General features: G+C 41.1%; 1 long non-coding RNA gene across 1 annotated transcript; it reads right to left on the reverse strand.

Annotated features, from left to right (window-relative positions):
- Positions 1 to 3,239: 3,239 nt before the first annotated feature.
- On the reverse strand, positions 3,240 to 26,834 carry LOC126930341 (uncharacterized). Its single transcript, XR_007717578.1, has 3 exons — positions 26,696 to 26,834; positions 21,523 to 21,651; positions 3,240 to 3,327 (listed from the first exon to the last, which is right to left on the reverse strand). It is a non-coding gene; the product is annotated as an uncharacterized LOC126930341 (long non-coding RNA).
- Between the last annotated feature and the right edge of the window lie 404 nt (positions 26,835 to 27,238).

Here is a 27,238-nt window from a genome sequence, read left to right on the forward strand (position 1 = left end):
ATGTCTCTATGCCCTGAGGAGAGCAGCTGTGCTGGGGATTAAATAAGAAGGACAGATCTGTCTTCTAAAGAAAGGAGAATTTTCCATACTGGTCTGTCAAGATATTTGCTTTCCCACTGTTTGTCTGGGTTGGATCCCAGATTCGCTGTCACACTGGCCTCTTCCCTTGCAATAACCAGAGATCATATTAAGCGTCCACTCATGGAATTGAGAAGAGAGATAGAAATGCATTAGTGTCAAGATCTCCAGGGTGCATCTAAAATAAATATGATTCCTCTCTTCCCACTCCTCACACCATATGCGGGGGACACCCAGTGTTTATTTTTCAGCTGCGCCAGCCAGTCTGGAAGAGGACACCATGGAAATGGAAGAAAAAGGATCAGGGTGGTGTAACATATCACTGGGGGAAGTTTAGGGCCCATCACTCAACAAATAACAAGTCAACAACCCCTGTCGCTTGGATATCCCCTGTGAAAGCTGCATCACCCTGTTTCACAATAACTTTAATCTGACTGTGTAAATTCAAGAAGTTCCCATGGCTTGTAAATGACTGGCACAAAGTGGCCCGTTAAAATAATTCAGGCTCTTTGCAAAGCAAAAAAAAAAAAAAAACTGGGGGCAGCTTTAAAATAAACCACACTGCATAAGTCACCAATATGTTAGATGTTGGTGGAAACCAGCAAACTAAATCTAACTTATATTGTGAGGCCATACACAATTTTTTTTTTCTCTAATCAGCCTGCTTCCTCTCATGGGTGATTGGAGCTAATTTTTATCATGTGGTAGAAAAGACACAATGGCATTAACTTAATGTAGAGTTACCTTGTAGTACATTATGTAAATTTGGGCAAGTAATTTTTACGTGAAACTCAGATTGCCCATCTAGAAAATGAGAAAATTGGACAGCAGGTAGGAGAATATATATTTGGCTCACAGGTCATAACTCTCTATTGTCGCATCCACAACAGACATCACTGGTCAATCATTTTATTTATTTTTCCCATTGAACCCGGATGAGTTCTCAGGATCTATCTCAGCCGAGAGTTTCAGGGAGCCACTACCCACTGATAAAAGATAGACTTTGAGAAGAAGCGTCTCTGTCATTCCTACAGCAGATGATTCTTGAACGTTCTTTGCATTGCACAAGCACTGTGTCATGTGGGCAATTGGACATACCACCTCCACCCTACATAAATTTGCAGAGGCACTTCTTACCTTCATATCTTCAACCAAACTCAGTAAAGCTGCCTTTGAAATAAGGTCATTAGGAGGTAAGATTTCCAAATAATAATTTGCACTCCAGTCTCAAGCTTTTTTTGTTTGTTTTTTAGTCGTCAAATTGCTCATCCCATGAAAGCTTCAGGAGGAGATGTAACTAATCGCATGGGAGAACTACATGGAGATGGTCTGAGAGCAATTCATAGGACAGTTCTGAATTGTCAAGATCTGCCTGGATCCAGAAGACCCGGAAGCTTTACCAAACTTATACATGAATTTCTCCACAGACCTCAGCTCAGCACTACCGACTTGGTAGTGACTCTTTTTTTTTTTTTTTTTTTTTTTTCAGATGACCAATGAAAGCATCAGTCTGCCTCTCCAAAGTTCTCAGAAAGAATATCAAAATTGTGGCTAGGTCTGAGAAAGTCTTTATACCATGTCATGGGATTGGTAAATCCATCGTAGCACTGGCTCATCCATCAAGGCTGACATATGGCAGGGTAACGCTTCCCTAAGCATTTCGCTTTGGTGAAAGAGAAACGCTGGTCCCTACGAGAAAAGAATATGAGACTGACCCAGAGTCCCATTCATGTTTGATGCTACTAGACACAGCTGTTCCTGGCTTCAGGGCATCTATCACATCTATGACCTTTTCTCCAGCAACCCCAGTGATAAAGTTGATGAAACTCGAATCCCCAAAGAAGAACGGTGGCTGGCACTATACTTTGGGGACACAAGTTGTGAAACTCTCAGTGGCCCAACATCCAAATTTCTATTGTGCAGAATCTTCTCTCATTTTGGAAAATGCCTTACAAAGTTGGGATGTTGGGACAAGGCTCATGGTGATGACACAGGCAGGTTTTTTTCTTGGAGTGGGGACAAATATTTTGAATCCTGCTTGCTTTTTATTTTGTCTAATGTACACATAAAACTCAGAGTGATGTTACCTGGGATATTGCACATCAAGCACTTAGCACAGTGTCTGGCAGGTGGAAAGGGCTCAGTAATGGGAGATACTGAGTGGATAATTACAATAACTTCTTAAGTAGGCTTCCTGCCTCTAACTTTAATCTTCTCTGTTCCTCCCTCTACTCTAAGCAAGAGTGAAGATGATGACGATGACGATGATGATGATAAGGGTAGTAATGGGTTTCCCGTTATCAAGCACCCACTGCGTGCCAGTAAGTGTTTGCTTGCACCACCTCATTCAATCCTTTCAATGGTTATAAATATTATTATGCCGATATGAACACTGCAGAGAAGGAGGCACAGAGAGGTCGTATTCACTTGCTAAAGTCTTGCAGCTTGTAACTGTATGAGCCAGGATTTGAACCCCACCCCTCCTCTTAAGCACTTTACTATGCTGTCTTTCATTCACCCATCCAATTATTATTTATTGAGGGCCTACTACACTCTTAGTAGACGGTCTACCCTGCTCAAGCCTGGTATAGACTGAGCGGTGTTAACTATAAGGTAGAAATTATCGTTACTAATTATTATTTTTATTTAGATAATTTTGCCTCATAAGGGAGGCTTAATGATTATATTTGTCCTGAAAAGTGTAGCCAGAGAGTATGATATGAAAGGATGGACATTGCATTAGGACCCATGAGTCCTGGTTTCTAGTTCCAGCTCTGATCCCCACTCACTGTGCTACATGAAGCAGGGCATTTCCCCAATCTGGGCTCCAGGTATCATGGGTTATCTCTCAACTCAGCTGTTACAGGTCCCCTTCCATCTAGAGGAGAGCATCGAAGCCAGGAAAAACTAAGCTTCCCTAAACCTGCAGTGCTTTTCTTTGTGGAGTCAAACTCCAAGTAGCAAATGTAACACCTTGATGCTGTGTAAATTGGCACATACACACAGCTTCCACATGGTGATGACTATCAAAACAAGCTTTTGCCTGCCCCACGGGGTCAGCCTCCCTTCTGAAAATCAAGCAGCTGACTGAGTCCAGGTCCAAGTCCCAGTGGGATTGAGAGCCCAGAGCAAAGCATGCACTTACATTCCATGATGATGATGCTCAGTGGTGAATGAACCAGCTTCTTGGCAGGAAGGAAGCTCCTACAGGTTGAGGTGATCCTCCTAGCAATGTGTTTATTTGACAGCCTAAGGCAGCAAAAATTCACAGAGAAGAGAAAAGAGAGAAGAAAAGGGCATAAAAGAAAGGTTATTTAAGAACATCAGGATCCTCTCTGGCCAGCCAAACACTCATAAAACTATAGCAGAAGATCATATAAACACATTGTGAAAAAATAAGGTAATCAGAGACTAAAAAGGTCCTAGAGAGGTATTAAGGCCAGGAAACATGTCCTTTCTCTATCTTAGTACTTAGGCTCATTAATTTTTATTTAATCTACTTGGCACATAATAAATACTCATGAAATATTTGTGAAATGAATGAACTACAGGAAGAAATCATTGTTGACTATGGCTGCCAATGACGGTGTCACAGGCTAAATGGGTTGTGGGAGATGAGTAGAATTTGAATTGCTAGAAAAAGAAAAGAATTCAGGAAGACCATCAATTTTAACAAAGGTCCCCATGAGAGAACAAACTTGACTTGCTCTGTTGGGATTTAAATTATTCAAACGAGGCTAGACTATTTTGCAGACAATTTCTCTGGAATTTTAGTGATTCAATATCATAAAGGTTGACTTCTTACTTGTGTTGTATGTCCAGCAGGTAATGTAAGGAGGCTCTGCTCCACATAGCCATTCAAGGATCCAGGCTGATGGCAGGATCCATTGACTACCTAGTCTTAGCTGCATCATCTGCAATATTAGTCCTCCATGGTCACCACAGAAGGGGAAGAGAGCTCATGGAGAACCCACATCTGATTTTGTGTGCTTTGGCATGTGAATGACATGTATTCCCTCTTCTCACAGCCCACTGGACAGAATTGGAGACATGGCTCCACCTGACTCTAGTAGACTGGGATATACAAAGAACCCATGGCTCTGCTTCATAGCAGTTATTAAAAGAGCAACCTGCTGGAGAGGTAAACACATTTTAGGTAAGGTAGAAACATAATTAAGTATTTGTAGCTTTGCTAGGACAATGCATGACCTAGAAGTATCTCCAATAACATAGGAAAATTCCTTCTATGGTGTGCTAACATTTGTCAATGTATTAAGAAAAGAAATCTTCATTCTTTGCATCTTTATGATTTCAAAGCTGTTAGAAAAGGACTCCAGTCTTTTGAGTCCATAGCCTCTTCTCAATTATATGTGAGTGAATCCAGGTGCCTGGAAAAATTTAATTCTTAGGACAGGAAGAGATTCTAAACTTACATAGAGCTGGGTCCAAATTCCAGCTCCACCACCCTCCTTGAGGCCCTTAATCTTTATCTCTGCATTCACTCATTCAGTTAATATTTACTATGCACTAGCGCATTAATCAAGAAAGATAAAAGGAGAATTTTCTGATGTAATTCTTATCCTCAGTAAGCTTTCAGACTATTGGATGACAACTAAATGAAATGGACTGATACAATTAATAATAATGTTGTTAAAATGTCTGTACTACCCAAAGCTATCTATAGTTTCAATACCATCCTATTAAAATCCCAATGGCATTTTTTTTGCAGAAATAGAAAACAAATTCTAAAATTCTTATGGAACCACAAGTTACCCAGAAACCAAAGCACTCATCACACCTTCCTAATTTGAAAATCTGTTTCAAAGCTACAGGCATTAAAACAATATAGCACTGGCATAAAGACAGACATGTAGACCAATGAAACAAATAGTGAGCCCGGGAATAAACTTGTGAATAAATAGTCAGTTGGTATTTGACAAGGGTCCCAAGAATACATATAGAGAAAGGGTATTCTGTCCAATAAATGGTGTTAGTAAAACTGGATATCCATGTGCAAAAGAATGAAAGTGGATCCTTATCTTACCCCATACACAAAAACAAACCTAAAATGAATTAAATATTTAAATTAAGATCTGAGGCTATAAATATCCTAGCCTATAAAAATCCTAGGAAAAAATGTGAAAAAGTATCCTTGATATTGACGTTGGCAATGATTCCTTGGATATGGCACCAAAAACACAAGCAACAAAAGCAAAAACAGACAAATTGGACTATATCTAACTAAAAAGTTTCTTCACAGAACAAAAAAACTTCAAAATGATAATACAACTAACAGAATGGGAGAAAATGTTTGCAAACCAAAACTGTATGTACAATTAAAGGTTGATCTCCAAAAGATATAAGAAACTCCTACAATTCGATAGGAGAGAGGCAGAGAGGAGAGGGAGGAGGGAACGAAGGAAGGAAAGAAGGACGGAAGGAAGGAAGGAAGGAAGGAAGGAAGGAAGGAAGGAAGGAAGGAAGGAAGGAAGGAAGGAAGGAAGGAAGGAAGGAAAGAAAGAAAGAAAGAAAGAAAGAAAGAAAGAAAGAAAGAAAGAAAGAAAGAGAAAGAAAGAAAGAAAGAAAGAAAGAAAGAAAGAAAGAAAGAAAGAAAGAAAGAAAGAAAGAAAGAAAAGAAAGAGAAAGGAAGGAAAGAAGAGAAAAGAAGAGAGGAAGCAAAGAAATAAAGAAGAAAGGAAGGGAAGAAGGGAAGAAGAAAAGAAGAAAGGAAAGAAGGAAGTAAAGAAGAACCAGATTTTTCAAGGGGTAAAAGACTTGAATAGACATTTTCCCAAAGAAAACATACCAATGACCAACATGTATGAAAAGATGCTCAACATTATCAGAGAAATGCACATCAAAACCACAATGAGATCTCACCTCATACCTGTTAGGATGGCTACTGTCTTAAAAAGATAGGTTTTGGTGGTGATGTGGAAGAAAGAGAACTCTTGTATAATTTTGGTCAGAATGTAAACTGGTGCAGCCACTATGTAAAACAGTGTAGAGGTTGCTCAAAAAGTTAAAAATAGGTCATCATGGCTGGGCATAGTGGCTCACACCTGTAATTCCAGCAGTTTGGGAGGCCAAGGCAGGTGGATCACTTGAGGCCAGGAGTTTGAGTCCAGCCCAAGCAACATGGTGAGACTCCGTCTCTACTAAAAATTAAAAAATTAGCTGGGCGTGGTGGCACATGCCTGTAATCCCAGCTACTTGGGAGGCTGAGGCAGGAGAATCGCTTGAATTCAGGAGGTGGAGGTTACAGTGAGCTGAGATGGTGCCACTGCACTCCAGCCTGGGTGACAGAGCGAGACTGTCTCTAAATAAATAAATAATAAATAAATAAATAAAAATAGATCATTATATAATCCAGAAATCCCACTTCTGGGTGTATATCCAAAGGAATTGAAATCAGAATTGCATTATTCACAATAGCCAAGACATGAGAGCAACCTAAATGTCCATTGACAGATAAATGGATAAAGAAAATGTGGTATATACATATAATGAATTGTTACTCAGCCTTGAAAAGCGAGAAAATCCTGCCATTTGAAACAATGTGGATGAACCCGGAGGATATTATGGTGAGTGAAATGAGCCAGGCACAGAAGGACAAGTACTAGATGAACCCATTTCTATGAAGAATCTAAAATAGTCAAGCTTACAGAAGCAGAGAGCAGAGTGGTGGTTGCCAAGCCTACAGGGAGGGTGAAATGGAGAGATATTGGTCAAGTGATACAAAGTTTTGATTATGTCAGATAAATAAGTCCTAGATATCCAGAGAACAACATAGTGGCTATAGTTAACCATATTGCATACTAAAAATATGCTAGAAGTGTAGATCTTACATTGTCCTCTTATCACAGCAATAATAACCACATTAAACAAAGAGGACAGAAGGAAACTTTTGGAGGTGAGGGAAATGATTATGGTGTTGGTTGTGGTGATAGCTTCACAGGTATACACTTACCTCCAGACTCATCAAGTGGTTCGCATTAAATATTCACAGCTTTTACATGTGAATCATATCTCAGGAATTTGACTTAAAAATGGACTGACAATAAAGTAAGAAAGACAGAAGTTCAATTTAAAGGGAAAATTCTGGTTCCTCAGAATTGCTGAGATTCTTGAAATGGGAAAAGGCAATGAGCCTCCTCACTTCAAAGGACATTAGAGATATTTTTAATGACAGTATTTTCAGTCTCAGGATTCTATTCCCAGCATTGGTCCACCCAATCTCCTCCTTGCTAACTCTTTTTTTTTTTGAAACGGAGTCTTGCTCTGTCACCCAGGCTGCAGTGCAGTGGCATGATCTTGGCTCACTGCAATCTCTGCCTTCTGGGTTCAAGCAATTCTCCTAGCTCAGCCACTGAATAGCTGGGACTACAGGTACGCCACCACACCCAGCTAATTTTTGTATTTTTTGTAAAGACAGAGTTCCCCATGTTGACCAGGCTGGTCTTGAACTCCCGACCTTAAGAGATCCACCTGCCTCAGCCTCCCAGAGTGCTGGAATTACAGGCATGAGCCACTGCGCCCAGCCAAAGACTGTTAATTTTTTTTTTTTGCTTGTTTTATTTTTATTCAAGATAAAAGTTTAAACAAATGGAGTAATGATAGCTTTTCTAGAAAAACATGAACATCATTCTTTGATAATGAAAATGTCTTTACTATTAAAGAAACACTGAACGCTTTCACACTGTTAGTGGGGGTGTAAATTAGTTTAACCATTGTGGAAGACAGTGTGGCGACTCCTCGAGGATCTAGAACCAGAAATACAATTTGACCCAGCAATCCCATCACTGGGTATACCCAAAGGATTATAAATCATTCTACTATAAAGACACATGCACATGTATGTTTATTGCAGCACTGTTCATAATAGCAAAGACTTGGAACCAACCCAAATGCCCATCAATGATCGACTGGATAAGGAAAATGTGGCACATATACACCATGGAATACCATACAGCCATAAAAAAGGATGAGTTCATGTCCTTTGTAGGGTCATGGATGAAGCTACATGGATGGAAACCATCGTTCTCTGCAAACCAACACAGGAACAGAAAACGAAACACCACATGTTCTCACTCATTAGTGGGAGTTGAACAGTAAGAACATATGGACACAGGCAGGGGAACATCACACACCAGGGCCTGTCAGGGGGTGGGTAGCTAGGGGGCAGATAGCATTAGGAGAAATACCTAATGTAGATGATGGGTTGATGGGTGCTGCAAACCACCATGGCATGTGTATACTTATGTAACAAACCTGCATGTTCTGCACAGGTATCCCAGAACTTACAGGCTGTTAATTCTTAACACGCCTATCATCCAGTCCAGAGATCTCTGATAAAACCCAAGTTTCAGACCATTAATCTCACAAATAAAATGACTCTATAATTGTTAGAAAGGCACTGGCCATGGTAATACTATTTAGAAACTAAGAATAAATAAATGTAGCTTACAAAGTAGAGCTGAGTGTCAAAGGTAATTATAGATCTTCCAGATCTATATTTATAGATCTTCTCCTAGCTCAGCCACTGAATAACTGGGACTACAGGTGCACCACCACACCCAGCTAATTTTTGTATTTTCTGTAGAGACAGATTTCCAACATATAATAGCTTCTATGACAGATTGTATAGATAAAACAATCTGTCCTCGTTAGGAAGCTAAAAAGCTTAGGCTGGAATTTACAACGCATCTTCCATATTTAAAGTTCTTGCTGACAACAGCTACAAGGCACTGCCTCCTATGTGCCTGGTACAACCCCTGGAGCATGGGAAGTGTCCGAGTAAATACCAGCTGATCGAATAAATGACTGCCACAACGAAGTCAGCCTAGGCACTCTGGAAGACCTGGAGGGGGGCATGAGCAAAGCAGTCTAGGCCAGTGGTTCTCAAACTGTGGTTCCTGAATCAGTCACCCAGGGAAATTATTAGAAATGAAAATTCTCAGGCCCTCCACCCAGACCTACTGAAGCAGAATCTGCAAGGATGGGGCCCAGGAGTATGTGTTTCAGCAAGTCTTCCGGGTGATTCTGATGCACAGTAAGAATTGAGAACCATTGCTATAGAACCTTGCTTCTCAAAGTGTGGTCTGTGAATTGGTGGTGTCATTGTCACCTGGGAGCAAACGAGAAATGCAGAATATCAGATCCCACCTCGTACTTACTGAATCAGAATCTTCGTTTTAACAACATCTTCACTCAGAGGGTTCATTTGCAACTTAAAGCTTAAGAAGCACTGCTCTTGGCCATTGGTTTTCAAACTTAGCTGCTGGTTAGAATCACACGGACAGAAACTAGCGTGGTTAGTCTGGGATGTGACCTGAACACCAGGGTTTTCTAAAATTCCCCCAGATGATTCTAATATGCAGCAACGTTTCAGAATCACAAGTGTGCATGACTTTAAAAAGGCTTTCCAGAGAAGGCAGCATCTAAGCTCAGCCCTGGCCCCCAAGGCTGGGTGTTTCCAGGAGAGAGAGAAACAAACAGCCAGATTGTTTTGGGTGCTGCTGCCGCCACTGTCTCTACCTGTCTTCAGTCAAAGAGGGAGGCCTCCCAAATCAAGGGCTGTCAATCCACCCACGTCAACAGCCTCAAATTCACTAAAATGCTTGAGGCATGGGTTCAGAGCAAGGGCAGAGTAAGGGAGAGGTTTTATTAGATAAAGCCCACATTCTCTGAGCTGTGCATTAATTAATTTCAAAGTAGGCTGAATGATGGGGGAGGGCCAGGGCAGCAGCGTGGGTAATAAAAGCGCTTTCAGAAAGTGCCCCCTTGCTTCTTGGAATGTCTTCTCCCCCGACCCGCCCAATGGCAGTCCTAAAGGAAGGTCAGCCTGGGAGCATCTCACCTTTGATGAGGCTGGCCAGGGATGCTGCTGAGAATGAAATAAATTCTTCTCTCTTTTGCTTGGAGAAAAGAAATCTTGGGTAGTAAAAGCCTACGACTCACATGGAGAGGTCATCAGCGGGGGCAGAGATAGAGGGCAGGGGAGTTTGGAGGAGGTGGTGGGGAAGGCAAAGGTGGGAGGAAGGAAGGAGTGGCAAAAGCAATGTCAGACAACAAAGGTCCAAATGTTTCAGTTGGCTTCCTCAGCTCCAACACTAGAACTGTTACTGTTGCACCCACTCCCCCAACCTCCCCCTCCTTCTCTTCCTCATATCATTTCCAATGACTAATTATTTTGACCTTCCCCAACCCGATCTGCAATATCTCAAGCCTCTGTCATAGTCGGCTTCCGGCCATCGTCGGTCAGATGGCTGTAAGGACACAAGGCCAGGGTTGCCTTGCCAAATGGCAGCAAAGCATGGCCAAAAACAGTCTCGAAATACCCCCAGGGCCCAATTTTTGCTCTCATTCCTTCCTTTCCCTTTCCCCTAAAATAATCTGGATCTTAATTGTGGATTATTCTCTCCCTCTTTCTGATCTCTCTTTTCTAGGCACCAGTCAGAAGAGAAGTAGGAGGCAATGATACAGTGACAACGTAGGTTTTTAGTCACCTTACCTGAATGAGTGGTTTGTCACATGACAACTTTTCACAAGTATTTCTTCAGAACAAATACGATGCCATCCCCCTCCCACCAAATGTTCTTGGAATTCCTTTTTGAACATGGCCTTTGGAAATGTCTAAATGGGCATTTACAAGTGAGGCACAAAAAAACATTATTATTCATTTAGGCTTTTTCCTTTTTTTTGGAGACAGTCTCCCTCTGTCGCCCAGGCTGGAGTGCAGTGGCGTGACCTCTGCTCCCTGCAACCTCTGCCTCCCAGGTTCAAGTGATTTTCATGCCTGAGCCTCCTGAGTAGCTGGGACTATAGGCATGTGACAAGAGGCCTGGCTAATTTTTGTATTTTTAGTAGAGACAGAGTTTCCCCATGTTGCCCAGGCTGGTTTTGAACTCCCGAGCTCAGGCCATCCATTCACCCTAGCCTCCCAAAGTGCTCGGATTTCAGGCCTGAGTCACCGTGCCCAGCCCATTTATTCTTTTTGTTGTTGTTGTTGTTTTGAGACAGAGTCTCACTCTGTCACCCAGGCTGGAGTACAGTGACACAATCTTGGCTCACCGCAAGCTCCGCCTCCCAGGTTCACGCCATTCTCCTGCCTCAGCCTCCCGAGTAGCTGGGACTACAGGCACCCGCCACCACGCCAGGCTACTTTTTTTGTATTTTTAGTAGAGACGGGGTTCCACTGTGTTGGTCAGGATAGTCTTGATCTCTGGACCTGGTGATCCACCTGCCTCGGCCTCCCAAAGTGCTGGGATTACAGGCGTGAGTCACCGAGCCTGGCCACTTTTTTTCTTTAAACAAAATATCATGATTGCATCTTAGTTACTCGACTCTAGATTAGTATAACCAAGTAAATTATCTATTTATTCTGTGTGATATTTTATTCTTTCCCCAAGTTAAATCTATCCTCAAAGTTTATAGATCTTATCACCAGTAAAAAAAAATTATTCCAAAAAATTAAGCAAGATTTTTTTATATTGCACTCCACTTCCCCTTCCCCACTCAGAAAAGAACTTTTACAAATACTCTGAATAATGATCAAATCTTCAAGTGTCAAGACTCTGACAGGAAACTATATCAGGGCAGAACCAATTGGTGGGGCATGATCTCTAAAATCACAAACTAAAACAAGCATTAAGGGTTTTCTTAGTCACTATTAATGAACTCAGTTCCACTTCCTCTTTTATCTTCATAATAGTATCTGGGACAATCCTGAGCTCTTAGCAACTCAAATTTTCCAGTCGTCTGTCCTCCTCAGGATAGGCAACAAAAGGAACAAGCACATACTTGACTCAATATTGTATTATGTGGTTTTCTTCTCTGTTTTATTTTTGCTCTTTGACTCATCTCCTCTCCTACCCTGAAAGGAAAGATTATTTAACACCAGGTTAAATTAATTCCATAAGTATTTTCTGCATGTAAGGCCCTGTTTCACATGGTGTTTGGGAATCCCTGGCCACCTAAGATGTGCTTTCTCATGTTTTCCTCTAGCACGCCTATAGGAAGAAATGGGTTGGAGATGCTGTGTTGAGGAGGATTCTGAGGTCCATACTCACTGGGAAAGTGCATTTTTTTTTCCCCTTATTTTAACAGACACTCAAATATTTGCTGCCTCGTTAATGGAAAGAGGAGGGAGGGAGGGAGGGGGGGGGGAGAGAGAGAGAGAGAGAGAGAGAGAGAGAGAGAGAAGAAAGAAAGAAGAGAAAGAAAGAAAGAAAGAAAAAGAAAGAAAGAAAGGAAAGAAAGAAAGAGAAAAGAAAGGAGGAAGGAAGGGAGGGAGGAAGGAAGGAAAAAAGAAAGAAAGAGAAAGAAAGAAAGAGAAGAAAGAAAAAGAAAGAAAGAAAGAAAGAAAGAAAAAAAAGAGAAAGAAAGAAAGAAAGAAAAGAGAGAGAAAGAAAAAGGGAGGGAAAGAAGGAAAGGGTAAGGAAGGAATGAAGAAAGGAAGAAGGGAGGAAGGAAGGGATAAAGGAAGGAAGGAAGTTGGTGAGTGAATGAATACCTGAGCAGTGAGACCTACCCCTTAGGCAAGAGGAAATGAATCACATCACAACCATGGATTTCAAGTGAACTTTTTGAGAAGTATCAATCCCAGATGTCTGCTGGAACACGCTCCCTTCCTACTTCCATCCCATTTCAAAAGTCACAGTGTAGGTGGGATCCCCACGGATATTGTTTATTTTGAAGTACATTCTACCTCGTTCTGCTGAAATACACTAGACACACAGGAAAGTCAAGCAAAACTGAGGAATTGCTCCAGACTGGAAGGAAGCTAAAAGAAGCAAGAAAACTAAATGTAATGTGTGATTTTGAACTGGATCCTTTGGCTACAAACACATCATTTTTTTCTTTCTGAGATGGGGTATCCTAGTGGTGTGATCACAGCTCACTGCTGCAACCTAGACCTCCTGGGCTCAAGCGATCCTCCTTCATCAACCTCCCATGTAGCTAGGACTACAGGTGCACACCACCACACCTGGCTAATCTTTTTATTACGTGTGGAGGTGGGTCTTGCTGTGTTCCCCATGCTGGTCTTGAACTCCTGGACTCAAGCAACCCTCCCATCTCAGCCTCCTCCCACCTTGGCCTCCTCCCACCTTAGCCTCCTCCCACCTCAGCCTCCTGAAGTGTTAGAATTACAGGCGTGAGCCACCGTGCCAGCCTACAAACACATCATAGAGACAACAGGGGAAACTTGAATGACATCTGAGAACTATAGGGTAACAATGTGTCAATACTAGTGTTCTGAATTTAATACTTCCATTTTTAATAGTTCCATTTTTATTATAAAGGGAAATGCCCTTGATTTTAGGAAATAAATATTAAATTGTTGGGGCTAAAAAATATAAACTTTGACCTCAAATGTAAGTGTACATCTTCTCCTATTGCTTCCAATAAAAAGATAGAACTTATACACGCAAATATACTCAGAGTTTCCTAATAAACACCTTTTCCCTAAAAAAAAAAAGTAGACAGAAATATGCAGAAGAGATGAATTTAATCTACTTATATCCAGCTTGATATGCTAAGGAGGAACTTTCCAACTCCTGTGAAATATGCTCCCAAAGGAGAGTGTACTTTTTAGAAGCCATTGAACATTGAGGCAAAGGAATGGACTCACAATTTTATGAAGTCTTAGGTCTTAGAATATTATGAGTTGTCACATCCTGGGGCAGCCATAGAGATTTCATGGCTTTTACCCTAGAAGAGCAAGAATTCCAGGCATGTTTCAAAAATAGTGTCTTACCATGGAATACACCTGTCAAAGTTCCTTCTTACTTTGAAAGACATCTTTAAAAAAAAAATCCTGATGGAAGAAACGTCCTTAATTCATAGTTGTCAGGGTCAGGTTTTTGTAAGGCAGTTTTGGTGAACAAATAACTGAACAGATGCCGGAAAACCTAAGACTTTCATTTGAGTAGAGGAGAGGGATTTATTAGACCACTAGATTAAAATTCCTGTATTTAAGACATATTTCACAAACACTTAATGGGGTTTTCCCACCCGTTAAGAGCAAACTAAGGGCACAATGTTCCATTTTAATAGGGGCAGTAACTCCATTTCATTTATAGACTAAACGGACAGGAAAAAAAAAAAAAATACAAGGGCAGTTCTCGCCAGAGAAAACATGACCTAATACAAGCGCTCAGGCAATGTATTAGAAATAAAGGCCTGTCTGTAGCCCTGGCCGTTTCTTTTCCTTTTTTTCTATTTTTGGGAGGGGGGGTTGGTGATTTGGAAGAAAAAAATTCTGTGGTTGATATCCAATGAAGTTAACACTTCTCAGGCAGGACTTCTATTACATGCAAACATCATGAATTATAATTAGAGAACAGCCTATTTACACATGAAGGTACACTGGGTCAAGTGAAAAACTCTGCCAAGAGTCTCAGCTTTTGGCTGAGAAATATTGGCAATTGGCATAAAGAAAATGGTCCTGGAATGGGACAGAGCTGGGAGGAGCCAGGAGATCTAGTTTTCAATCCATGTGACATTAGCAAATGGATGTATTGACATGCAAAGATGTTTCGGTAGATGAAGTTAAAAATAGCAATGTATAAAAAGATGTAAAGTATGATTTTGTTTTTTATTAAGAAAAACAGTGAATGTCTGTGTTTTTACATGTACTTAAAAAATCAGGCTTATGCCTACTGGATTACCAAAGTGTTTATTCTTGGTAGGTAGAGTTACGAGAATATGTCCACTCGCCATATATGTCATATTTCTATGTTGTTTGAAGTTTTAAACAAATATAGGTCACATTATAATTAGAAAAATTTATAAGAGTATTTCCAGTAAAGGAAAAGGCAGTCTCTATCTTAGAGAGTTCACTTCTTCCCTAGAGGAACCCTCTATGTTGAATTCAGACACACCTGCTTTTTAATCCTGGCTCTGCCATTTACCCAGCTGTTGACACCAGGGAAACCACTGAGCGTCTCTGAGTCTATCCTCTACTCTGTTACGTAAGGACATTCCTTTCTTCCTAGACTGGCAATGAGGATTATGTGAGGTAATGTTTGCACAGGGCCTGGCCTATTGCCTGGCATGCACAAGGTGTTCAATTAAAGAAAAGAAAAAATGAGTGCCTTGTCTTTTTAACAAGTACAATGGACAAGATCTAAACTTTAGCCAGGAATGGAAAACCATGACCAAGGGGGATGCAGTGGGGTGCCTACTTGGTATCTAGCCTGCAGCTTGGCACTGTATAGACAAAAATCCATCAGAGCACGTGTTCTCTACCTAAAGCACTTACTTGCTAGGTGGGAGACTGATAACTGCAATTAGTAACTTTTTTTTTTTTTTTTGAGATGGAGTCTCACTCTGTCACTCAGGCTGGAGTGAAGTGGCACGATTTTGGCTCACTGCAACCTTTCCCTCCCAGGTTCAAAAGATTCTCCTGGCTCAGCCACCCGAGTAGCTGGGACTACAGGTGCATGCCACTAAGCTCAGCTAATTTTTCTTTGTATTTTTAGTAAAGTTGTGGTTTCACCATGATGTCCAGGTTGGTCTCAAACTCCTGACCTCAAGTGATCTGCCCCTGTTGTCCTCCCAAAATGCTGGGATGACAGGTGTGAGCCACCGTTCCCGACCAGTAACATATCTTGAGCACCTAATATGTGCCAGGCACTGCTTGGGTTCCCTAATGTGATAACTCATTTAATCATTGCAATCACTATTGTAGACAAACACTGTTATTATTATCACTCCCCCCCCTTTACAGGTAAAGAAACCAAAACACAAATAAATTACCTGTCTTGGCCATGGTCACCCAACTGGTTGGGGTACAACTGAATCTAGAACCCAGAACTCTGACTTCCGAGTCTGAACTCTTAATCCCCAATGCACACCTTTGCCATGTAATTAAGGGTGATACCAGGGTTAGAGAGGGGAATTCAGAAAAAAGGGGGAGCTTTGTAACAGGCTTAGCCACCAAAACCTTGGAAAAGGCCAGGGGTGCTTAAACTTGAGTGGCTACCAGAATGTCCTGGGGGGCTTAGTATAACACAGGTTGCTAGGCCCTACCCCCATGGCTTCTGATGCAGCAGGTTCAGGATGGGGACCGAGGACGTAAATTTCTGACAAGTTCCCAGGTTATGCTGCTGCTGTTAGTCCAGGCACCCCAACTGGAGAACCACTGTTCTAAGCTCCCCCAGGTGCACAGGATTCAGACTGGCCAGGATCCAGGGTAAGGTAGCCCATGAACTGAGACCTTCCAAATATGTAGATTATGCAAGCAATAATAGCAGCCATTTAGTCCATTACTAAAGGCTTCAATGACTCCAAAACATTCATGGAAGATGTGTATTATTCACATCTCCCTATTCACTAGTCATGGCATAGCCATTCTCATTTTTTAAAATGTCAAATCATGAGTAGTTTTAAAGAAATGTAGCAAAAACACTTGTTTATAAATGCAGCATAATTGACCTTTGATTTTTCACCTCTGAGTGATGAAGAATTCAAAAAGTGTCCTTCAACAGTGTATTAGTCTGTTCTCATGTAATAAAGACATACCTGAGACTGGGTAATTTATAAAGGAAAGAGGTTTAATTGACTCACAGTTCTGCATGGCTGGGGAGGCCTCAGGAAACTTACAATCATGGCAGAAGGGGAAACAAACATGTCCTTCTTCACATGGAAGCAGCAAGGAGAAGAATGAGCAAAGTAGGGGTCGGGGGGAAGCCCCTTATAAAACCATCAGATCTTGTGATCTCACTATCAGGAGAACAGCATGGAGGTAACTGCCCCCATGTTTCAATTGCCTCCCTCCAGGTCCCTCCCATGACACGTGAGGATTATGGGAACTACAATTCAAGATGAGATTTGGGCAGGGACACAGCCAGACCATGTCAAACAGCCGATCAATGAAATGAAAAGGAATTTCATTCTTTAGCTGAGTCTGTCAAAGGATGTCATTGAGGATGCATTTCATGGCTCACCCCATGTCACTTCCAGTGAACAGTTTACCATCCTCAATTTTCTTACACATACGCAAGGACATTCCCCCTTCAAACTCTCCCCAAAAGGTCTCTCTTCAACCCTGGTAGAAACAAGGAAAGAGAACATTTTCTATTTCTATTTAAAAAAATCATTGGGATTTTGTTGGGGATAGCATTTAATCTACAGATCTGCTTTGGGTAGAATAGATATTTTAACAATAATAAGTCTTCAAATCCATGACATGGATTTCTTTCCATTTAGTTGTATCTTCTTTAATTGCTTTCATCAATGTTTTGTACTTTTCACTGTACCAATGTGCCTTTATAGCTACATTTGTTTCTAAGTATTTTATTCTTTTTTTAATACAGTATGTCTCTCCATTTATTTAGACCTTCTTTGATTTCTTTCATTGGCATATTGCATTTTTTAGTATATGTATATCATTTAGTCCTGTATATGCTTTATATGATTTACAGCTTGTATTTTTTAATCTTTGTGTCGATGTTTTTATTGGTAGTTTGTAGAAAAAATTGTTTTTGCATGTTTATCTTTTTGATGCTATTGTAAATAAGGTCACTTTCTTAAATTCTCTTGCCAATAGTTTATTTTTAGTGTATAGAAATGCAACTGATTTTTTTTGAGAGAGAGGGTCTCACTTTGTCACCCAGGCTAGAGTGCAGTGGCCCAATCATGGCTTACTGTAGCCTCAACCTCCTAGGATCAAGCAATCCTCCCACCTCAGCTTCCTGAGTAGCTGAGACTACAGGTGTGTGCCACCATGCCTGACTAATTTTTTTTATTTTTTAATTTTTGTACCTATAGGGTCTCACCATGTTTCTCAGACTGGTCTCAAACTCCTGAACTCGAGCTATACACCTAACTCAGCCTCCCAAAATGTTGGGATTACAGGTGTGAGCCACCATGCCTGGTGCAACTGATTATTAAATGCTGATTTTCTATCCTGTGACTTTATTAAATTCGTTTATTAGTTCTAACACTTTTTAATGGAGTCATTAGATTATGCTATCTGCAAATAGAGATAATTTTACTTTTTTTCTGATCTGAATGTCTTTTTAAATGTCTCCTTTTTCCCCTAATTGCTCTGGCTTCAACTACCATCTTTTTTTTTTTTTTTTTTTTTTTTTTTTTTTTTTTTTTTTGAGACGGAGTCTCGCTCTGTCACCCAGGCTGGAGTGCAGTGGCGCAATCTCGGCTCATTGCAAGCTCCGCCTCCCTGGTTCACGCCATTTTCCGGCCTCAGCCTCCCGAGTAGCTGGGACTACAGGCGCCCGCCACTGCGCCCGGCTAATTTTTTTCCATTTTTAGTAGAGACGGGGTTTCACCATGGTCTCGATCTCCTGACCTTGTGATCCGCCCGCCTCGGCCTTCCAAAGTGCTGGGATTACAGGCGTGAGCCACCGCGCCCGGCCTCAACTACCATCTTTAATAGAAGTTGCTAGAGTGGGCATCCTTGTCTTGTTCCTGATCCTAAAGGAAACACTTTCAGTTTTTCACCACTAAGTATGATATTAGCTGTGGGCTTTTCATGTATAACCTTTACTGTTTTGAGGTAAGTTTCTTCTACACTTAATTTGTTGAAAGTTTTTATCATAAAAGGGTGTTGAATCCTGTCAAATGCTTTTGCTGTATCTACTAAGATGATTATATGCTTATTAACCTTCATTCTCTTAATATGGGATATTACATTCATTGATCTGTATATGTTGAACCATCCTTGCATCCCAGGGATAAATCTCACTTTTCATGGTGTATGATACTTCTAATGTACTGTTGAATTTGATTTGCTAGTATTTGTTATGAATTTTTGCATCTATGTTCATCAAGGATATTAGCCTATAGTTTTTTTTTTCTTATAGTATCTTTGTCTGGCATTAGTAACAGGGTAATTTTGGCCTCATAAAATATGTTTGGAAGGGTTTGTTCCTCTTCAATTTTTTGGAAGAGCTTGAAATATATTGGCATCAATTCTTATTTAAATGTTTGCTAGAATTCCCCAGTGAAGCCATCTGGTGCTAGGCTTCTCTTGGTTGAGAAGTTTCAATCTAGGCAATGATTTCTTGGATATGACACCAAAAGCATAGGCAACAAAAGCAAAAAGTAACTAATGGGACTACATCAAATTGAAAGCTTCTGCAGTGCAAGGGAAATAATCAACAGAGTGAAAAGGCAACCTATGGAATAGGAGAAAATATTTGCAAACTGTTTATCTGATGGGGGTTAATATACAAAATATACAAGAACCTCTTACAACTCAATAGCAAAAATACAAATAACCTAATTTAAAAATGGGAAAAGTGCTTGAATGAACATTTCTCCAATGATTTACAAATGGCCAAGTACAAAAGGAATTCAAAATGTTCATGGAAAACGTGTATTATAAAAAAACAAAAAACAAAACAAAAAAAAACTGGGCATGGATTTAGAAATGTTTTACATAGAAATAAACTTATACTAAATTGTTACAACACATCTCAACAGGATCTAGTTTGAGGCACTAGGAAGGGTAAGACATCAGTTTGAGAATAGCCCTTATCAAAGCAACATGAATTCTGCTAAAATTGAAGCAAAGACAAACATCAAATGTATGGTGAAGCTTGGGTAGAAGAACGGTAAAATCATCGATGTTTTATGAAAAATGTGTGGAGATGATGCTCCAAAGACATCAGCTGTTTTCAAATGGATACCTCACTGTAAGAAAGGAGGAGACAATGTTGAAGATGTGGCCCACAGCGGTGGCCCATCCACAATGATTTGTAAGGAAAAACATTCATCTTGTGTGTGACCTAATTGAAAAGGATGGATGATTAACAGCAGAGACAATAGCCAACACCACAGACATCTCAGTTGGCTCAGTTTATGCAATTTCAACTGAAAAACTGAAGTTGAGCATACTTTCTACTCAATGGCACCAACACCATCAACTGCATCCAGACCTGCTGTAGACAAGGGCAGAGCTTTCAATGAAAATTTTGGACAAGGACAATTAAGGTTCTGAAACATTTCTTTGAAGAATTGTACCAGGAGATGAAACATGGCTGTATTATGATGATCCTGAAGACAAAGCACATTCAAAGCAATGGCTACCAAGAGGTGGAAGTGGTCCAGTCAAAGCAAAAGCAGAACAGTCAAGAGCAAAGTCATGGCAACAGTTTTCTGGGATGTTCAAGACATTTTGCTTGTTGATTTTCTGGAGGGCCTAAGAATTACAACATCTGCTTATTCTGAGAGTGTTTTAGGAGAGTTAGCTAAAGCTTTAGCAGACAAACACCTGGGAAATCATCACCAGAACGTCCTTCTCCACTTCAACAACACTCCTGCTCATTCCTCTCATCAAACAAGTGCACTTTTGCAAGAGTTTGAATGGAAAATTATTAGGCATCCACCTTCCAGTCCATATTTGGTTTCTTCTGACTTCTTTTGGTTTCCTAATCTTAAAAAAATATTTAAATGGTACCCATTTTTCTTCAGTTAATAATGTAAAAAATACTGTCTTAACATGGTTAAATGCCCAAGGTTCTTTAGTGATGGACTAAATGGCTGGTATTACTGTTTGCAAAAGTGTCTTGAAGTTGATGATTCTTACGTTGAGAAAAATAAAGTTTACATTTTTAAATTTTATCTTTTAATGTAAAAGATAAAGTTTTTGTTCACGAATTTTTGAAGTCCCCTCATATATGAGAAGGTGCTCAATATCACTAATCATCAGGAAACACAAATCAAAACCACAATGAAATATCACATCATACCTGTTAGAATGGCTATTTTCAAAGGGAAAATAGATGTGTTGGCAAGGATGTAGAAAAAAAAGAACTCTGGTACACTATTGGTGGGAATGTAAATTGGTACAGCCATTTTAGGAAACAAAATAGAAGTTCCTCCAATAATTAAAAATAGAGCTACCATATGATCCAGCCATTCCAGTCCAGAGTTTATAGCTAAAGGAATTGAAATGAAGATTTTGAAGAGATAATCTATACTTCCAAGTAGCACTCATGGGTAGCCAAGTCATGGAAGCAACCTCAACAAAATATCATTCAGGCTTAAAAAAAACAAGAAAACCTTCCCATTTACAATATAAATCAAACTGGAGGACATTATGCTAAGTGGTACAAACCAGCCACAGAAGGATAAATACTGCATTATCCTACTTCTATGAGAAATCTTAAATAGCCAAACTCATAAAAGCAGAGATGAGCATAGTGGTTGCCAAGGCTGGGGAAAGACAGACTTGAGGAGTTGTTTTCTCAATGGGTATAAAGTTTCTGTTATGCAACATGGGTAAGTTCTCAAGATCTTCTTATAACATAGTGCCTGTAGTTAATACAATAATGTGTACTTTAAAATTTGTTAAAAGGGTGGATCTCATGTTATGTTCTTAACACACACACACACACACACAGAGAGAGAGAGAGAGAGAGAGAGAGAGAGAGAGATAGGAAAACTTTGGAAGGTGATGGATCTGTTTATTACCTTGATTGAGATCCACATTATTTGGATATTACTGCCACTAAAAATATTGCCAGTAAGGAAACCAGGTGGTACTTTTTTCCATTTTTCTCAGTGGATTTTGCCAGATGATTCTGTTCCAGTTACTTCTTCCTGCAAGAATAAGCATAGTATACACTAAGTTTATTTTGTTATTGTTGCTGTAGTCTTTTCAGATGAGCCGAAAAAGTCATGAACTCTATCAAATCCCAGATTAAAAACAGCAACAATTAAGAAGTCTCTGTACAAGTTTAAGTGATGTGAATTCTAAAAATTAGAGGGAATTTTTAGGTGCAATTGCTAGAATCCCAGTTCATTAAAATAAATGTAGTTTGAGATTTGGTATCACGTTAAAAATTTGGAAGCTGCTATCATGTTGTGACCTAATTTAATATTCATGGAAAATAACATTTTTGTGGAGGGAGAGAAGTGCTGATTTTCTCATTGACTTTGGCTGGGGGAGGAATCCATAAAGTAGGATATGGGTTTCCCATTCTTGTTTCCCAAAAATGCCTATATTACCTCCAAAACTCAGTGAGAAAATGACCCACTACTTGGACCTCAGATCTCCCATCTACTCTTCTAGTAGTGTGACCTTTTTAAAATATGGTATATGTTGGAGTTTAAATATAAGGCTTCTCTTGAGAAAAGATTTCTGCTGCTAAAAGTAGGTTGATCATCTCAATGGCAAAAACACATTTCCCCCTTTTGGGACTCAATAAAACTATTTTCAAATTTAGTGGGAAAAATAGGCTATAAAATTGTTTTATTTTTCCTGAATAATTCTTTCTGAAGAAGAAAAAAAAGAGGGTTATTTGTCACTGATCTAAACCATGGTTTTGTATGTTTCAGGTTTATAGGAAAATAAGAAGCTCTCCCTCTCTCTCCTCCCACCTCAATGTTACCACCCCCAAGCAAAACCACAGTCCATTTTCCCTGCTGATGGCCCCACGTACGATGTTAGAAAAAGGATCTGACTGTCTTCCCTTATGTCTGTTTCAAAGGTTATGGACACAGCCCTGGTTTCTCTATTTCCCTGAACATACCATTATTTAAACACCATGGATGGATTCATGTGAACCAGTGGCTTTTAGCCCTCATTTTATATCCAAGCCCCTGGGAACTTTAAAAAAAAAATCTAGGTTCCCAGACCTCATGCCAGATCTACTGGAAGAGAATCTCCAGGGGTATGTTCTGGGCATCTTTAAAAAAGAGCAATGTAAGGATAGTTTTCTCATTCCTCCTCCTGAAATCAGAGCATAGTCAGTATCACGGAGGGAAGCTGGCTTCACTATCTGAGAACAAAAGGCTGTTCATCACCCACTTAGACGCCAACAGGTGGACATGTCAGGAGGCCCAGGAGCTCTTGAACATGCCCTTTCCCTTCATCCACAGGTCCTTTCAGGGTCAAAATACTCTACTCAGCACCATCTTGGTTCCTTTCCTCCATACCAGACACTGCCTAAGACAGATGACACTCCTGAGAAGTCAGGTTATGAACTCCTGAATTAGCATCTTCCAAATGTACTTATCCTGTGCAATGCCCAGTGGAAAATGGAGCTCTGTGGTTAAGTTCATGATATGCTACTAGCACTGACCCTCTTTTAAGAGCCACTATGCTGGTGCACGTCTGTGGTTCCAGCTACTCTGGTGGCTGAGGCTGGAGGATCTCTTGAGCCCAAGAGGTTCAGACTGCAGTGAGCCTTGATCATGCCACCGCACTGCAGCCTGGGTGACACAGTGAGCCTTGGTGGGGCGGGGGGGGGGGGGAAGAAACAACAAAGAGCTACTATGCACTTGGACTCTAAAAATTTCTGCAATCAAGAAATCTGTTTACTGAGCATTCCCAACCTGTATTTGACTACAGTACCCTTTTCTATTAATATCCCTATCAGTATCTGAGGAATACACTTTGCCAAATGTTGATCCTGACTATGAGCTGCTGGATATAAGGCCCAGTGTCCCCTGATGTCTTACTCCTTAAAGCAACCGGAGAAGGAGAGGAAGCAAAGCAGAGTCCAGGAACAGGAAAGATATAGGTTGGCCGAGGGGAAAGCAGCCTGATAGTAATCAGAGAACTTGAGTGTAATTGCTTGTGTTGTTTCTGAAAGCATCTCAGCCAGGCTGGTGGTCCAATGTCCAAATTAGCTAATGGGTACAGGAGGGCTTTACATGTTTAGAAATGATGGCTTTTTGGATCAGCACTCAAAGATACTCCTTTTTTTTTTTTGAAAATTGCCATTTTCCTCTCATATCATGATTCTCAAACTTTAGCTTGCATCGGCTCCCCTGGAGGCTTACAAAAACACAGATTGTTGGGCTCCACTCCGGGAGTGGCTGAGGCAGCAGGTCTGGAGTGAGGGCAAAGAATTCGCATTTCTAACACTTTCCCAGGTGATGCTGATCTGTTGGTCTGGGGACCACACTGAAAAGGACTGTTCCAGGAGGAAAAGAAGTGCAACAGAAGAAGGGAAGGGGATAAAAGTGATAGATAAAGAGGAAACCGAATAAAAAGAAGAAAGAAAATATAAAAGAGGAGTGGGAGAGAAGACGGGGAGATAGTGAGAATGACAGGAGAACAAGGGAAAAGGGGAGAGATAAAGCTGGGAAAGGAGAGGAAAGCAAGGAAAAGAGAGGACCACAACAGAAGAATAATGAGGAAAAGAGAAAAAAGAGGAAGAAAAACAGAGAAGGAGACTGAGCTGCGTGCAGATTTGCATAAGGGTTCCCAAGGTGTCAACACTGGCATCTGGGCAAAGGACCAGTAGGAGGTAAGCTTGTGGCATCTGTGTGGACACCTACTGTATACACAGCGACAACTTCCCCATCCATATTGCTTGTGGATATGCCTGGGTTTCCAGTTCCCTGGACTCAGCTTGGTTACACCAGCTGCTTTGGAAGCAAACCTGGCTCCAGTTAAAGGAGAAAGCCATGAGAAAGGAGGACAGAATTCTCACGTCCTTATTTCCCTATCCTGACCTCCTCCCCTCCTGGGTCTTGTCAGATCCTGGATTCCCTTCTCAACTTCCCCTCTGACCCAGAAGGACTGCCAGCTGAAGCTGGAGCCAACCCTCCCTCCCCAGGGCTTCTGCTCCCGACTGCTGGCCTGCACCCACCCTCCAGCCGCCCCAAGACTCAACAAGCCCTACCTTTGGGGGCTGTGTTGGTCTCCACCCCCAATGTCAGACAAACAAATGGGATCTTAGGGGTCCAAGGAGGCCCCACTAGGGGTTGCTGATAAAATTCACGTGTTGTCCCTTGGGCAGCCTTCAGGGCTAGGATGTGTGCATCATCAGAACCCAAAGCCACCTCCACGAGAGGAAATCCTAGTAGGTGGAGAGGAGCCAGGGCTTGGCTATGCCACCTTATTCAAAAGGGGTGCACAGTGGCCCCTGGAGATGGACTCTGTTGTAGCAAGACGTGGATAAACAGGCCGAGGAATTGTGAGCTCAGCCTGGGAATCAGACTGAGATGGCAGTACCTCTCTCCCCTGGAGGTGTGAGAAATCCTGGCTATAAATCAAGGAAATTAAGTAGAGTGCAAGGCTTAGGGGCATTGCTCAAGCTCCTAATCCAGATCCCAGAGTTGCTGAAAGGGTCACCACGCCCAGCAGCCCAGAAGGAGGGAAGCTCTGTTTTACAGGCTTTCCTCTCCCCAGAGCACAGCGAGGGGGCTGGACGTGGTAGAAACTCCAAGTGTGTAAGCTGCCTTGCCATCCCAAGGCAGCGGAATGTGAGAGCTAGAAAGGGACTCGGAGACCATCTCCTCCTAACGCTCCCCTTTTAAAGGCAGAGAAACCAAGACCAGATGAAGAAAAGAGGAATTTGTGTAAAGGCACACAGAGGCATTTGTTATCAACAAAATCCACAGGTAAATAACACTGCAGGTGGCAACCGGAAACTGTGTCAGGGAGCAATTTACAGGTGATTTGCTGAGAATCATGAGGTCCTGCAGAACAGTAGGTGGGGATAGAGCAAAGTTCCAGGAGGCAGGACCCATCCTGACAATAAACAGGCAAACAGCAAACCAGTGCCTTTGCCTATCATACAGCTATGCAAGCTCATGCATAACTTTTTAAAATTTGTCAACTTTTAGTTTCGATTCGGGGGTGTATTTGCAGATTTGTGACATGGGTATAGTGCATGATGCTGGGGTTTGGAATGCAAACGATCCCATCACCAGGTAGTGAGCATAGTACCCAATAGGTGGCTTTTCAGCCCTTTTCCTTCCTTCCCGCATTTAGTGGTCTCCAGGGACTGTTGTTCTGATCTTTACGTCTATGTGCATTCAATGTTTCGCTCCCATTTACAAATGAGAACATGAGGCATTTGGTTTTCAGTTCTTGTGTTGGTTTACTTAGAGTAATGGTTTCCAGCTCCATCCATGTTGCTGCAAAGGGCATGACTTTGTTCTTTTGTATGGCATGCATAACTTTTTGCAAAATTTTGTCAAACATTTAGTATAAGTGGACAAGCAACTTGGAGAGAACGAAAATCTTACTTACCATGCAGATTAAAGACTGACTGTAGGCTTTTTTAGAGTATTTATGATGTGTCAGACATGGGGCCAAGCCCTTTACTTTAGTCTTCTCACTTAATCCTCACAAATGCCAGGAGGAACTATTTTTGTTGCTGCCATTTTTCCAAAAAGGAGAGTGAGGCACAGAGCAACAATTGCTCAAGACTGAAATCTAGCCTCTCTGTGTTTTTTACTTAACTCTCCAATGTGAGCATTTTTCAGTAGCAGAAATTATTGTTCTATGGCATCACTTTTAAGGGCTGACCATGATTTCACGGTAGAGTGGACACAGTGTCTTTGAGCACACAGGGTCTGTGCTGATCTCTGGCAGAGTTCTGCAAACTCTTTTTCTTAAAAGGTAAGAGAATACATATTCTCTGTTGTGCTGACCCTGGGGTCCTGTTGCAAGTACTCAGCTCTGCTGTTGTGGCACGTGCAAGTAGCCATAGACAGTACAGAACCCAATAAAATTTCATTTGCAAAAACAGGAGGTGAGCTGAATTTGGCGAGTGGGCTGTAGTTTGCTGCCTGCACCTTGCTATAAGGTCTCACACCTAGTAAATGCTCAATAATTACAGTCATTGTTATTGATGTTATCTGTCAAAATAGCTTTAACAATATATGATAATAATATACATACATCTCTGAGCCAACTTCTCCGGTACAGACACAAAATCGTGGAGAACAGTGATTCTTCAACTTCACCGTGCATGAGAATCCATGGAACTTGTTAACAATGCAGAAGTGGCCTCATTTCCAAAGAATCTGATGCAGATCATCTGAGTTAGAGCCCAAGAACTGGCAAAAAAAAAAAAAAAAAAAAAAAAAAAAAAGGAAGAAGAAGAAGGAGAAGGAGAAGGAGAAGGAGGAGGAGGAGGAGGAGGAGGAGGAGGAGGAGGAGAAGGAGGAAGGAGAAGGAGAAGGAGAAGGAGAAGGAGAAGGAGAAGGAGAAGGAAAAGGAGAAGGAAAGGAAAAGAAGGAAAAAAGAAGGAAAAGAAGAAGAAGAAGAAGAATCTGCTATTTAAAAGAGCATTCCCGGGTGGCCCTGATGATGGAGAACTGGGGTGAGCATGCTTACAAAAAACACTAAGCGTTTGCTTAGATGAATCATGGACTGAAAAGCAATGAAAGACGTCATGGGAAAGGCTGGCAGGAAACTCATGAGTAGGGAGGAGCCAGGTCA

The sequence above is a fragment of the Macaca thibetana genome, chromosome 11 (genome assembly GCF_024542745.1).
Source record: "Macaca thibetana thibetana isolate TM-01 chromosome 11, ASM2454274v1, whole genome shotgun sequence".
Taxonomy (NCBI): domain Eukaryota; kingdom Metazoa; phylum Chordata; class Mammalia; order Primates; family Cercopithecidae; genus Macaca; species Macaca thibetana.